At 36.9% G+C, this 13,228-nt stretch overlaps 8 non-coding genes across 8 annotated transcripts; all 8 read right to left on the bottom strand.

Moving 5' to 3' along the window:
* Positions 1–646: 646 nt before the first annotated feature.
* On the bottom strand, positions 647–720 carry TRNAN-GUU (transfer RNA asparagine (anticodon GUU)). The gene has a single exon. It is a non-coding gene; the product is annotated as a tRNA-Asn (tRNA).
* Positions 721–1,605: 885 nt separating this feature from the next.
* On the bottom strand, positions 1,606–1,679 carry TRNAN-GUU (transfer RNA asparagine (anticodon GUU)). The gene has a single exon. It is a non-coding gene; the product is annotated as a tRNA-Asn (tRNA).
* A 1,761-nt stretch (positions 1,680–3,440) lies between these two features.
* On the bottom strand, positions 3,441–3,514 carry TRNAN-GUU (transfer RNA asparagine (anticodon GUU)). The gene has a single exon. It is a non-coding gene; the product is annotated as a tRNA-Asn (tRNA).
* An 886-nt stretch (positions 3,515–4,400) lies between these two features.
* TRNAN-GUU (transfer RNA asparagine (anticodon GUU)) lies at positions 4,401–4,474 on the bottom strand. The gene has a single exon. It is a non-coding gene; the product is annotated as a tRNA-Asn (tRNA).
* Positions 4,475–7,857: 3,383 nt separating this feature from the next.
* TRNAN-GUU (transfer RNA asparagine (anticodon GUU)) lies at positions 7,858–7,931 on the bottom strand. Its single transcript has one exon. It is a non-coding gene; the product is annotated as a tRNA-Asn (tRNA).
* A 2,210-nt stretch (positions 7,932–10,141) lies between these two features.
* Positions 10,142–10,215, bottom strand: TRNAN-GUU (transfer RNA asparagine (anticodon GUU)). Its single transcript has one exon. It is a non-coding gene; the product is annotated as a tRNA-Asn (tRNA).
* An 821-nt stretch (positions 10,216–11,036) lies between these two features.
* On the bottom strand, positions 11,037–11,110 carry TRNAN-GUU (transfer RNA asparagine (anticodon GUU)). The gene has a single exon. It is a non-coding gene; the product is annotated as a tRNA-Asn (tRNA).
* An 885-nt stretch (positions 11,111–11,995) lies between these two features.
* TRNAN-GUU (transfer RNA asparagine (anticodon GUU)) lies at positions 11,996–12,069 on the bottom strand. Its single transcript has one exon. It is a non-coding gene; the product is annotated as a tRNA-Asn (tRNA).
* Positions 12,070–13,228: the final 1,159 nt, after the last annotated feature.

Below are 13,228 nucleotides of genomic sequence, written 5' to 3' on the forward strand. Positions count from 1 at the left end.
ATTTAATAGTCATTATTTTAAAGAGCTTTTGTAAGATTCTTTATCTACTGAAGAACAGAGGAGAAACATTGGTACTTTCTGATGAAGAGTGAAGCTTTCAGGAGCTTCTGTGACTTAAGATCAGGAACACTATACCACAAGAGGTGATTTAATGTTTTAACTTGTCAACATCTAGTTCTCCAAAATGTGACCAAAAAGTCGATTACGTCCCTGGGTGGGATTGAACCACCAACCTTTCGGTTAACAGCCGAACGCACCACAGAGACCCCTCTAAAGTTGTATCAAATTAGTGATCTAAAAATGATTTATTCTTTAAATATCCCTGGGTGGGATTAAACCACAAACCTTTGAGATAGAAACCAAATGTGCTGACTGATTGTTCCAAGTCAACAAAATAAGACTAGATTCAAGTTAGTACCATAAAAAAATTCCTAGACATAGATTTAATAGTCATTATTTTAAAGAGCTTTTGTAAGATTCTTTATCTACTGAAGAACAGAGGAGAAACAATGGTACTTTCTGATGAAGAGTGAAGCTTTCAGGAGCTTCTGTGACTTAAGATCAGGAACACTATACCACAAGAGGTGATTTAATGTTTTAACTTGTCAACATCTAGTTCTCCAAAATGTGACCAAAAAGTCGATTACGTCCCTGGGTGGGATTGAACCACCAACCTTTCGGTTAACAGCCGAACACGCTAACCGATTGCGCCACAGAGACCCCTCTAAACTTGTATCAAATTAGTGATCTAAAAATGATTTATTGAAATATGTGTAAAAGGTCAACATCTGGAGATCTTTTGTAAAACTCTTCCTCCATTGAGTAACAAAAAAACAAATTGGTACTTTCTTGTCAAGAGGTAAGCTTTCAGGAGCTGAAGCTGTTTATATGATTACCAGAGTGGCGCAGCGGAAGCGTGCTGGGCCCATAACCCAGAGGTCGATGGATCGAAACCATCCTCTGCTATCTTTGTTTTTTTATAATTATTTGTTGATTAAACCAATACAAAACTGAGATTAATATTTTGGCTCAGTTCTATCTTTTTTATTATGTTAAAAAAGAGATTTAGTAAAACTGTTCATCCATTAAAGAACAAAGAAACACATTGGTACAAACACTAAAATGTGCTTCAATGGTTTCCTAAAAACTTACCTAATTAACTACTTTTAAGAGGAATTGTATCAGAGAAGTCTAGATATACTGCATAACAAGAGGTGGTTTTATGTTTTAACTTGTCTACCTAAGGTTCTTCAAAATATGATCACAAGGTCAAAAATATCCCAGGGTGGGATTAAACCACAAACCTTTGAGATAGAAACCAAATGTGCTGACTGATTGTTCCAAGTCAACAAAATAAGACTAGATTCAAGTTAGTACCATAAAAAAATTCCTAGACATAGATTTAATAGTCATTATTTTAAAGAGCTTTTGTAAGATTCTTTATCTACTGAAGAACAGAGGAGAAACATTGGTACTTTCTGATGAAGAGTGAAGCTTTCAGGAGCTTCTGTGACTTAAGATCAGGAACACTATACCACAAGAGGTGATTTAATGTTTTAACTTGTCAACATCTAGTTCTCCAAAATGTGACCAAAAAGTCGATTACGTCCCTGGGTGGGATTGAACCACCAACCTTTCGGTTAACAGCCGAACGCGCTAACCGATTGCGCCACAGAGACCCCTCTAAAGTTGTATCAAATTAGTGATCTAAAAATGATTTATTGAAATATGTGTAAAAGGCCAACATCTGGAGATCTTTTGTAAAACTCTTCCTCCATTGAAGAACAAAAAAACAAATTGGTACTTTCTTGTCAAGAGGTAAGCTTTCAGGAGCTGAAGCTGTTTATATGATTAGCAAAGTGGCGCAGCGAAGGCGTGCTGGGCCCAAAAGGTCGATGGATCGAAACCATCCTCTGCCATCTTTGTTTTTTTATAATTATTTGTTGATTAAACCAATACAAAACTGAGATTAATATTTTGGCTCAGTTCTATCTTTTTTATTATGTTAAAAAAGAGATTTAGTAAAACTGTTAATCCATTAAAGAACAAAGAAACACATTGGTACAAACACTAAAAATGTGCTTCAATGGTTTCCTAAAAACTTACCTAATTAACTACTTTTAAGAGGAATTGTATCAGAGAAGTCTAGATATACTGCATAACAAGAGGTGGTTTTACGTTTTAACTTGTCTACCTAAGGTTCTTCAAAATATGATCACAAGGTCAAAAATATCCCTGGGTGGGATTAAACCACAAACCTTTGAGATAGAAACCAAATGTGCTGACTGTTTGTTCCAAGTCAACAAAATAAGACTAGATTCGAATTAGTACCATAAAAAAATTCCTAGACATAGATTTAATAGTCATTATTTTAAAGAGCTTTTGTAAGATTCTTTATCTATTGAAGAACAGAGGAGAAACATTGGTACTTTCTGATGAAGAGTGAAGCTTTCAGGAGCTTCTGTGACTTAAGATCAGGAACACTATACCACAAGAGGTGATTTAATGTTTTAACTTGTCAACATCTAGTTCTCCAAAATGTGACCAAAAAGTCGATTACGTCCCTGGTTGGGATTGAACCACCAACCTTTCGGTTAACAGCCGAACGCGCCACAGAGACCCCTCTAAAGTTGTATCAAATTAGTGATCTAAAAATGATTTATTCTTTAAATATCCCTGGGTGGGATTAAACCACAAACCTTTGAGATAGAAACCAAATGTGCTGACTGATTGTTCCAAGTCAACAAAATAAGACTAGATTCAAGTTAGTACCATAAAAAAATTCCTAGACATAGATTTAATAGTCATTATTTTAAAGAGCTTTTGTAAGATTCTTTATCTACTGAAGAACAGAGGAGAAACATTGGTACTTTCTGATGAAGAGTGAAGCTTTCAGGAGCTTCTGTGACTTAAGATCAGGAACACTATACCACAAGAGGTGATTTAATGTTTTAACTTGTCAACATCTAGTTCTCCAAAATGTGACCAAAAAGTCGATTACGTCCCTGGGTGGGATTGAACCACCAACCTTTCGGTTAACAGCCGAACGCGCCACAGAGACCCCTCTAAAGTTGTATCAAATTAGTGATCTAAAAATGATTTATTCTTTAAATATCCCTGGGTGGGATTAAACCACAAACCTTTGAGATAGAAACCAAATGTGCTGACTGATTGTTCCAAGTCAACAAAATAAGACAAGATTCAAGTTAGTACCATAAAAAAATTCCTAGACAAGATTTAATAGTCATTATTTTAAAGAGCTTTTGTAAGATTCTTTATCTACTGAAGAACAGAGGAGAAACATTGGTACTTTCTGATGAAGAGTGGAGCTTTCAGGAGCTTCTGTGACTTAAGATCAGGAACACTATACCACAAGAGGTGATTTAATGTTTTAACTTGTCAACATCTAGTTCTCCAAAATGTGACCAAAAAGTCGATTACGTCCCTGGGTGGGATTGAACCACCAACCTTTCGGTTAACAGCCGAACACGCTAACCGATTGCGCCACAGAGACCCCTCTAAACTTGTATCAAATTAGTGATCTAAAAATGATTTATTGAAATATGTGTAAAAGGCCAACATCTGGAGATCTTTTGTAAAACTCTTCCTCCATTGAGTAACAAAAAAACAAATTGGTACTTTCTTGTCAAGAGGTAACCTTTCAGGAGCTGAAGCTGTTTATATGATTAGCAGAGTGGCGCAGCGGAAGCGTGCTGGGCCCATAACCCAGAGGTCGATGGATTGAAACCATCCTCTGCTATCTTTGTTTTTTTTATAATTATTTGTTGATTAAACCAATACAAAACTGAGATTAATATTTTGGCTCAGTTCTATCTTTTTTATTATGTTAAAAAAGAGATTTAGTAAAACTGTTCATCCATTAAAGAACAAAGAAACACATTGGTACAAACACTTAAATGTGCTTCAATGGTTTCCTAAAAACTTACCTAATTAACTACTTTTAAGAGGAATTGTATCAGAGAAGTCTAGATATACTGCATAACAAGAGGTGGTTTTATGTTTTAACTTGTCTACCTAAGGTTCTTCAAAATATGATCACAAGGTCAAAAATATCCCAGGGTGGGATTAAACCACAAACCTTTGAGATAGAAACCAAATGTGCTGACTGATTGTTCTAAGTCAACAAAATAAGACTAGATTCAAGTTAGTACCATAAAAAAATTCCTAGACATAGATTTAATAGTCATTATTTTAAAGAGCTTTTGTAAGATTCTTTATCTACTGAAGAACAGAGGAGAAACATTGGTACTTTCTGATGAAGAGTGGAGCTTTCAGGAGCTTCTGTGACTTAAGATCAGGAACACTATACCACAAGAGGTGATTTAATGTTTTAACTTGTCAACATCTAGTTCTCCAAAATGTGACCAAAAAGTCGATTACGTCCCTGGGTGGGATTGAACCACCAACCTTTCGGTTAACAGCCGAACACGCTAACCGATTGCGCCACAGAGACCCCTCTAAACTTGTATCAAATTAGTGATCTAAAAATGATTTATTGAAATATGTGTAAAAGGCCAACATCTGGAGATCTTTTGTAAAACTCTTCCTCCATTGAGTAACAAAAAAACAAATTGGTACTTTCTTGTCAAGAGGTAAGCTTTCAGGAGCTGAAGCTGTTTATATGATTAGCAGAGTGGCGCAGCGGAAGCGTGCTGGGCCCATAACCCAGAGGTCGATGGATCGAAACCATCCTCTGCTATCTTTGTTTTTTTTATAATTATTTGTTGATTAAACCAATACAAAACTGAGATTAATATTTTGGCTCAGTTCTATCTTTTTTATTATGTTAAAAAAGAGATTTAGTAAAACTGTTCATCCATTAAAGAACAAAGAAACACATTGGTACAAACACTTAAATGTGCTTCAATGGTTTCCTAAAAACTTACCTAATTAACTACTTTTAAGAGGAATTGTATCAGAGAAGTCTAGATATACTGCATAACAAGAGGTGGTTTTATGTTTTAACTTGTCTACCTAAGGTTCTTCAAAATATGATCACAAGGTCAAAAATATCCCAGGGTGGGATTAAACCACAAACCTTTGAGATAGAAACCAAATGTGCTGACTGATTGTTCCAAGTCAACAAAATAAGACTAGATTCAAGTTAGTACCATAAAAAAATTCCTAGACATAGATTTAATAGTCATTATTTTAACCCCTTCCTGACAGAGCTAGTTTTTGCGTTCCTGACAGAGCCATTTTTTTCAAATCTGACATGTCTCACTTAAGTGGGGATAACTTTTTTTTGCTTTTACTTATCCCAGTGATTTTGAGATTGTTTTTTCGTGACACATTGTACTTCAAATTAGTGGTAAATTTGGGTCGATACAGTCTGTGTTTTTTTGTGAAAAATACCAAAATGTCGTGAAAAAATGGAAAATTTAGCGATTTGCAAAATGTTAAATTTTCTGCTTGTGAGACAAATAATCATACCACTCAAAATAGTTAATAACTAACATAGACCATATGTCTACTTTATGTTGCCATCATTATTTCAACTTCCTTTTCATTTTTTTGGACACTAGGAGGCGTAAAATATGAATAGCAAATTCTCAAATTTTCAAGAAAATTTCAAACACTGATTTTTTTAGGGACCAGTTCAGTTCTGATGTGACTTTGAGGGACTTGTATGTGAGACACCCCCATAAATGATGCCATTTCAAAAACTGCACCCCTCACAGTATTCAAAACAGCATTTTGGAAGTTTGTTAACCCTTTAGGTGTTTCACAGGAATTAAAACAAAGTGTAGGTGAAATTTCAAAATTTCATTTTTTTTGCAGAGTTTCAATTTTAATACATTTTTCTAACGAATACAGTAGATTTTACTAGAGAAATGTGACTAAAAATTGATTCCCCCAATTCTTTTGTTTTCATAAATATCCTATATGTGGCCCTAGTGTGCACGGTGACCAAACCACAGGCTTCATAATAGAAGGAGCACCTACTTGATTTTGGAGCCTCCTTTTTATGAGATTATTTTTTAGGCACCATGTAGGTTTCTAGGCACCATAAGATGCTAAAAGTTAGGAACCCCCCCACAAGTGACCCCATTTTGCAAACTACACCCTTCAGGGAATTCATCTAGGGGTATAGTGTACATTTCAAACCCCCAGGGGTTTCACCAATTGTGGTACAACTGGGCAGTGAAAATAAAAAAAATTAATTTTTCATTTTCACAGCTCAGTTGTATCAAAATTGGTGAAACCCCGGGGGGTTTGAAATGTACACTATACCCCTTGATGAATTCCCTGAAGGGTGTAGTTTGCAAAATGGGGTCACTTGTGGGGGGGTTCCACTGTATGGGTGTTTCGGGGGTCATTCAACCAGAATCTGTGCTGCAAAATCCAAAAATCACTCCTTCCCTTCTGAGTCCTGCCATGCACCCAACTGGTATTTTTTGGTCACACATGAGGCATTGCCGTACTCGGGAGAAATTGGGGCACAGATTTTGGGGTGCTTTGTCTCCTTCATTCCTTGTGAAAATGAAAAATTTTGAGCCAGATCTGCATTTTTGTGTAAAAAAATGTAATTTTTTACACAAAAATGCAGTTCTGGCTCAAAATTTTTTATTTTCACAAGGAATGAAGGAGACAAAGCACCCCAAAATCTGTGCCCCAATTTCTCCCGAGTACGGCAATGCCTCACGTGTGACCAAAAAATACCAGTTGGGTGCATGGCAGGACTCAGAAGGGAAGGAGTGATTTTTGGTGGCGGAATGAATGGTGGGTGCTATGTCGCATTAGCAAGACCCCCGAAGCACCAATACAGTGGAACCCCCCCACAAGTGACCCCATTTTAGTCACCAGCTTTGGGAGGGGGGCTGGCGCTGCGGCTGGCGGGGGGGTGGGAGGGGTGCTGGCGCTGCGGCAGCCGGGTGGGTGGGAGGGAGGGGGGCTGCCGGGTGGGAGGGGGGGGGGGGGCTGGCGATCGGTGGGGTATATACACACACACACACACACACACACACATATATATATATATATATATATATATATATATATATATATATATGTGTGTATATATGTATATATATATATATTTATATATATACATATATATACACACACACATATATATATATATATATATATATATATATATGTGTGTGTGTATGTATATATATATATATATATATATATATATACATATATTTTCAGTGCATATATTTTATTGTACACCTTTTTCAGCAGCTTGATGCTGCTGCTGCTGCTGCGGGGGGGAGGGGGGAGGAGGGCAGCGCTGCGTGCGCTCCAGACGCTCCGGGGGAGCCGTTGGAGCCGCTGCTGCTGCCGGGTGAGTGCCCGGCGGGTGCGAGGGGTGGGCTGCACATCGGTGGTGATCGGTGCTGTACCTGACAGCACCGATCACCACCGATCCCTGTGTTACCGAGCGGCTTAGCCGCCGGTAACACAGGAAACGCTGTGAATGGCTGTTCAGATTTGAACAGCCAATCACAGCGATCGCCGACCGGGGGGGGCACCCCTGCCCCCCCTGGGCGGCGAGGGGGGATGTCTGCTGTCAGGGACAGCAGACATCACCTAACTGTCACTGCGTCTCTAGACGCAGTGACAGTTAGAAGTCATGACTTACATGTACGTCAAATGTCGGGAAGTACTTCCCGACCATGACGTACATGTACGTCAAATGTCGGGAAGGGGTTAAAGAGCTTTTGTAAGATTCTTTATCTACTGAAGAACAGAGGAGAAACATTGGTACTTTCTGATGAAGAGTGAAGCTTTCAGGAGCTTCTGTGACTTAAGATCAGGAACACTATACCACAAGAGGTGATTTAATGTTTTAACTAGTTCTCCAAAATGTGACCAAAAAGTCGATTACGTCCCTGGGTGGGATTGAACCACCAACCTTTCGGTTAACAGCCGAACGCGCTAACCGATTGCGCCACAGAGACCCCTCTAAAGTTGTATCAAATTAGTGATCTAAAAATGATTTATTGAAATATGTGTAAAAGGCCAACATCTGGAGATCTTTTGTAAAACTCTTCCTCCATTGAAGAACAAAAAAACAAATTGGTACTTTCTTGTCAAGAGGTAAGCTTTCAGGAGCTGAAGCTGTTTATATGATTAGCAGAGTGGCGCAGCGGAAGCGTGCTGGGCCCATAACCCAGAGGTCGATGGATTGAAACCATCCTCTGCTATCTTTGTTTTTTTTTATAATTATTTGTTAATTAAACCAATACAAAGCTGAGATTAATATTTTGGCTCAGTTCTATCTTTTTTATTATGTTAAAAAAGAGATTTAGTAAAACTGTTCATCCATTAAAGAACAAAGAAACACATTGGTACAAACACTTAAATGTGCTTCAATGGTTTCCTAAAAACTTACCTAATTAACTACTTTTAAGAGGAATTGTATCAGAGAAGTCTAGATATACTGCATAACAAGAGGTGGTTTTATGTTTTAACTTGTCTACCTAAGGTTCTTCAAAATATGATCACAAGGTCAAAAATATCCCAGGGTGGGATTAAACCACAAACCTTTGAGATAGAAACCAAATGTGCTGACTGATTGTTCCAAGTCAACAAAATAAGACTAGATTCAAGTTAGTACCATAAAAAAATTCCTAGACATAGATTTAATAGTCATTATTTTAAAGAGCTTTTGTAAGATTCTTTATCTACTGAAGAACAGAGGAGAAACATTGGTACTTTCTGATGAAGAGTGAAGCTTTCAGGAGCTTCTGTGACTTAAGATCAGGAACACTATACCACAAGAGGTGATTTAATGTTTTAACTTGTCAACATCTAGTTCTCCAAAATGTGACCAAAAAGTCGATTACGTCCCTGGGTGGGATTGAACCACCAACCTTTCGGTTAACAGCCGAACGCGCCACAGAGACCCCTCTAAAGTTGTATCAAATTAGTGATCTAAAAATGATTTATTCTTTAAATATCCCTGGGTGGGATTAAACCACAAACCTTTGAGATAGAAACCAAATGTGCTGACTGATTGTTCCAAGTCAACAAAATAAGACTAGATTCAAGTTAGTACCATAAAAAAATTCCTAGACATAGATTTAATAGTCATTATTTTAAAGAGCTTTTGTAAGATTCTTTATCTACTGAAGAACAGAGGAGAAACAATGGTACTTTCTGATGAAGAGTGAAGCTTTCAGGAGCTTCTGTGACTTAAGATCAGGAACACTATACCACAAGAGGTGATTTAATGTTTTAACTTGTCAACATCTAGTTCTCCAAAATGTGACCAAAAAGTCGATTACGTCCCTGGGTGGGATTGAACCACCAACCTTTCGGTTAACAGCCGAACGCGCCACAGAGACCCCACTAAAGTTGTATCAAATTAGTGATCTAAAAATGATTTATTCTTTAAATATCCCTGGGTGGGATTAAACCACAAACCTTTGAGATAGAAACCAAATGTGCTGACTGATTGTTCCAAGTCAACAAAATAAGACTAGATTCAAGTTAGTACCATAAAAAAATTCCTAGACATAGATTTAATAGTCATTATTTTAAAGAGCTTTTGTAAGATTCTTTGTCTACTGAAGAACAGAGGAGAAACAATGGTACTTTCTGATGAAGAGTGAAGCTTTCAGGAGCTTCTGTGACTTAAGATCAGGAACACTATACCACAAGAGGTGATTTAATGTTTTAACTTGTCAACATCTAGTTCTCCAAAATGTGACCAAAAAGTCGATTACGTCCCTGGGTGGGATTGAACCACCAACCTTTTGGTTAACAGCCGAACGCGCCACAGAGACCCCTCTAAAGTTGTATCAAATTAGTGATCTAAAAATGATTTATTCTTTAAATATCCCTGGGTGGGATTAAACCACAAACCTTTGAGATAGAAACCAAATGTGCTGACTGATTGTTCCAAGTCAACAAAATAAGACAAGATTCAAGTTAGTACCATAAAAAAATTCCTAGACATAGATTTAATAGTCATTATTTTAAAGAGCTTTTGTAAGATTCTTTATCTACTGAAGAACAGAGGAGAAACATTGGTACTTTCTGATGAAGAGTGAAGCTTTCAGGAGCTTCTGTGACTTAAGATCAGGAACACTATACCACAAGAGGTGATTTAATGTTTTAACTTGTCAACATCTAGTTCTCCAAAATGTGACCAAAAAGTCAATTACGTCCCTGGGTGGGATTGAACCACCAACCTTTCGGTTAACAGCCGAACACGCTAACCGATTGCGCCACAGAGACCCCTCTAAAGTTGTATCAAATTAGTGATCTAAAAATGATTTATTCTTTAAATATCCCTGGGTGGGATTAAACCACAAACCTTTGAGATAGAAACCAAATGTGCTGACTGATTGTTCCAAGTCAACAAAATAAGACTAGATTCAAGTTAGTACCATAAAAAAATTCCTAGACATAGATTTAATAGTCATTATTTTAAAGAGCTTTTGTAAGATTCTTTATCTACTGAAGAACAGAGGAGAAACAATGGTACTTTCTGATGAAGAGTGAAGCTTTCAGGAGCTTCTGTGACTTAAGATCAGGAACACTATACCACAAGAGGTGATTTAATGTTTTAACTTGTCAACATCTAGTTCTCCAAAATGTGACCAAAAAGTCGATTACGTCCCTGGGTGGGATTGAACCACCAACCTTTCGGTTAACAGCCGAACGCGCCACAGAGACCCCTCTAAAGTTGTATCAAATTAGTGATCTAAAAATGATTTATTCTTTAAATATCCCTGGGTGGGATTAAACCACAAACCTTTGAGATAGAAACCAAATGTGCTGACTGATTGTTCCAAGTCAACAAAATAAGACAAGATTCAAGTTAGTACCATAAAAAAATTCCTAGACATAGATTTAATAGTCATTATTTTAAAGAGCTTTTGTAAGATTCTTTATCTACTGAAGAACAGAGGAGAAACATTGGTACTTTCTGATGAAGAGTGAAGCTTTCAGGAGCTTCTGTGACTTAAGATCAGGAACACTATACCACAAGAGGTGATTTAATGTTTTAACTTGTCAACATCTAGTTCTCCAAAATGTGACCAAAAAGTCAATTACGTCCCTGGGTGGGATTGAACCACCAACCTTTCGGTTAACAGCCGAACACGCTAACCGATTGCGCCACAGAGACCCCTCTAAACTTGTATCAAATTAGTGATCTAAAAATGATTTATTGAAATATGTGTAAAAGGCCAACATCTGGAGATCTTTTGTAAAACTCTTCCTCCATTGAGTAACAAAAAAACAAATTGGTACTTTCTTGTCAAGAGGTAAGCTTTCAGGAGCTGAAGCTGTTTATATGATTAGCAGAGTGGCGCAGCGGAAGCGTGCTGGGCCCATAACCCAGAGGTCGATGGATCGAAACCATCCTCTGCTATCTTTGTTTTTTTATAATTATTTGTTGATTAAACCAATACAAAACTGAGATTAATATTTTGGCTCAGTTCTATCTTTTTTATTATGTTAAAAAAGAGATTTAGTAAAACTGTTCATCCATTAAAGAACAAAGAAACACATTGGTACAAACACTAAAATGTGCTTCAATGGTTTCCTAAAAACTTACCTAATTAACTACTTTTAAGAGGAATTGTATCAGAGAAGTCTAGATATACTGCATAACAAGAGGTGGTTTTATGTTTTAACTTGTCTACCTAAGGTTCTTCAAAATATGATCACAAGGTCAAAAATATCCCAGGGTGGGATTAAACCACAAACCTTTGAGATAGAAACCAAATGTGCTGACTGATTGTTCCAAGTCAACAAAATAAGACTAGATTCAAGTTAGTACCATAAAAAAATTCCTAGACATAGATTTAATAGTCATTATTTTAAAGAGCTTTTGTAAGATTCTTTATCTACTGAAGAACAGAGGAGAAACATTGGTACTTTCTGATGAAGAGTGAAGCTTTCAGGAGCTTCTGTGACTTAAGATCAGGAACACTATACCACAAGAGGTGATTTAATGTTTTAACTTGTCAACATCTAGTTCTCCAAAATGTGACCAAAAAGTCGATTACGTCCCTGGGTGGGATTGAACCACCAACCTTTCGGTTAACAGCCGAACGCGCAAACCGATTGCGCCACAGAGACCCCTCTAAAGTTGTATCAAATTAGTGATCTAAAAATGATTTATAGAAATATGTGTAAAAGGCCAACATCTGGAGATCTTTTGTAAAACTCTTCCTCCATTGAGTAACAAAAAAACAAATTGGTACTTTCTTGTCAAGAGGTAAGCTTTCAGGAGCTGAAGCTGTTTATATGATTAGCAAAGTGGCGCAGCGAAGGCGTGCTGGGCCCAAAAGGTCGATGGATCGAAACCATCCTCTGCCATCTTTGTTTTTTTATAATTATTTGTTGATTAAACCAATACAAAACTGAGATTAATATTTTGGCTCAGTTCTATCTTTTTTATTATGTTAAAAAAGAGATTTAGTAAAACTGTTCATCCATTAAAGAACAAAGAAACACATTGGTACAAACACTAAAAATGTGCTTCAATGGTTTCCTAAAAACTTACCTAATTAACTACTTTTAAGAGGAATTGTATCAGAGAAGTCTAGATATACTGCATAACAAGAGGTGGTTTTACGTTTTAACTTGTCTACCTAAGGTTCTTCAAAATATGATCACAAGGTCAAAAATATCCCTGGGTGGGATTAAACCACAAACCTTTGAGATAGAAACCAAATGTGCTGACTGTTTGTTCCAAGTCAACAAAATAAGACTAGATTCGAATTAGTACCATAAACAAATTCCTAGACATAGATTTAATAGTCATTATTTTAAAGAGCTTTTGTAAGATTCTTTATCTACTGAAGAACAGAGGAGAAACATTGGTACTTTCTGATGAAGAGTGAAGCTTTCAGGAGCTTCTGTGACTTAAGATCAGGAACACTATACCACAAGAGGTGATTTAATGTTTTAACTTGTCAACATCTAGTTCTCCAAAATGTGACCAAAAAGTCGATTACGTCCTTGGTTGGGATTGAACCACCAACCTTTCGGTTAACAGCCGAACGCGCCACAGAGACCCCTCTAAAGTTGTATCAAATTAGTGATCTAAAAATGATTTATTCTTTAAATATCCCTGGGTGGGATTAAACCACAAACCTTTGAGATAGAAACCAAATGTGCTGACTGATTGTTCCAAGTCAACAAAATAAGACTAGATTCAAGTTAGTACCATAAAAAAATTCCTAGACATAGATTTAATAGTCATTATTTTAAAGAGCTTTTGTAAGATTCTTTA

This window comes from Crinia signifera, chromosome 3 (assembly GCF_055691185.1).
Source record: "Crinia signifera chromosome 3, ASM5569118v1, whole genome shotgun sequence".
Classification (NCBI taxonomy): domain Eukaryota; kingdom Metazoa; phylum Chordata; class Amphibia; order Anura; family Myobatrachidae; genus Crinia; species Crinia signifera.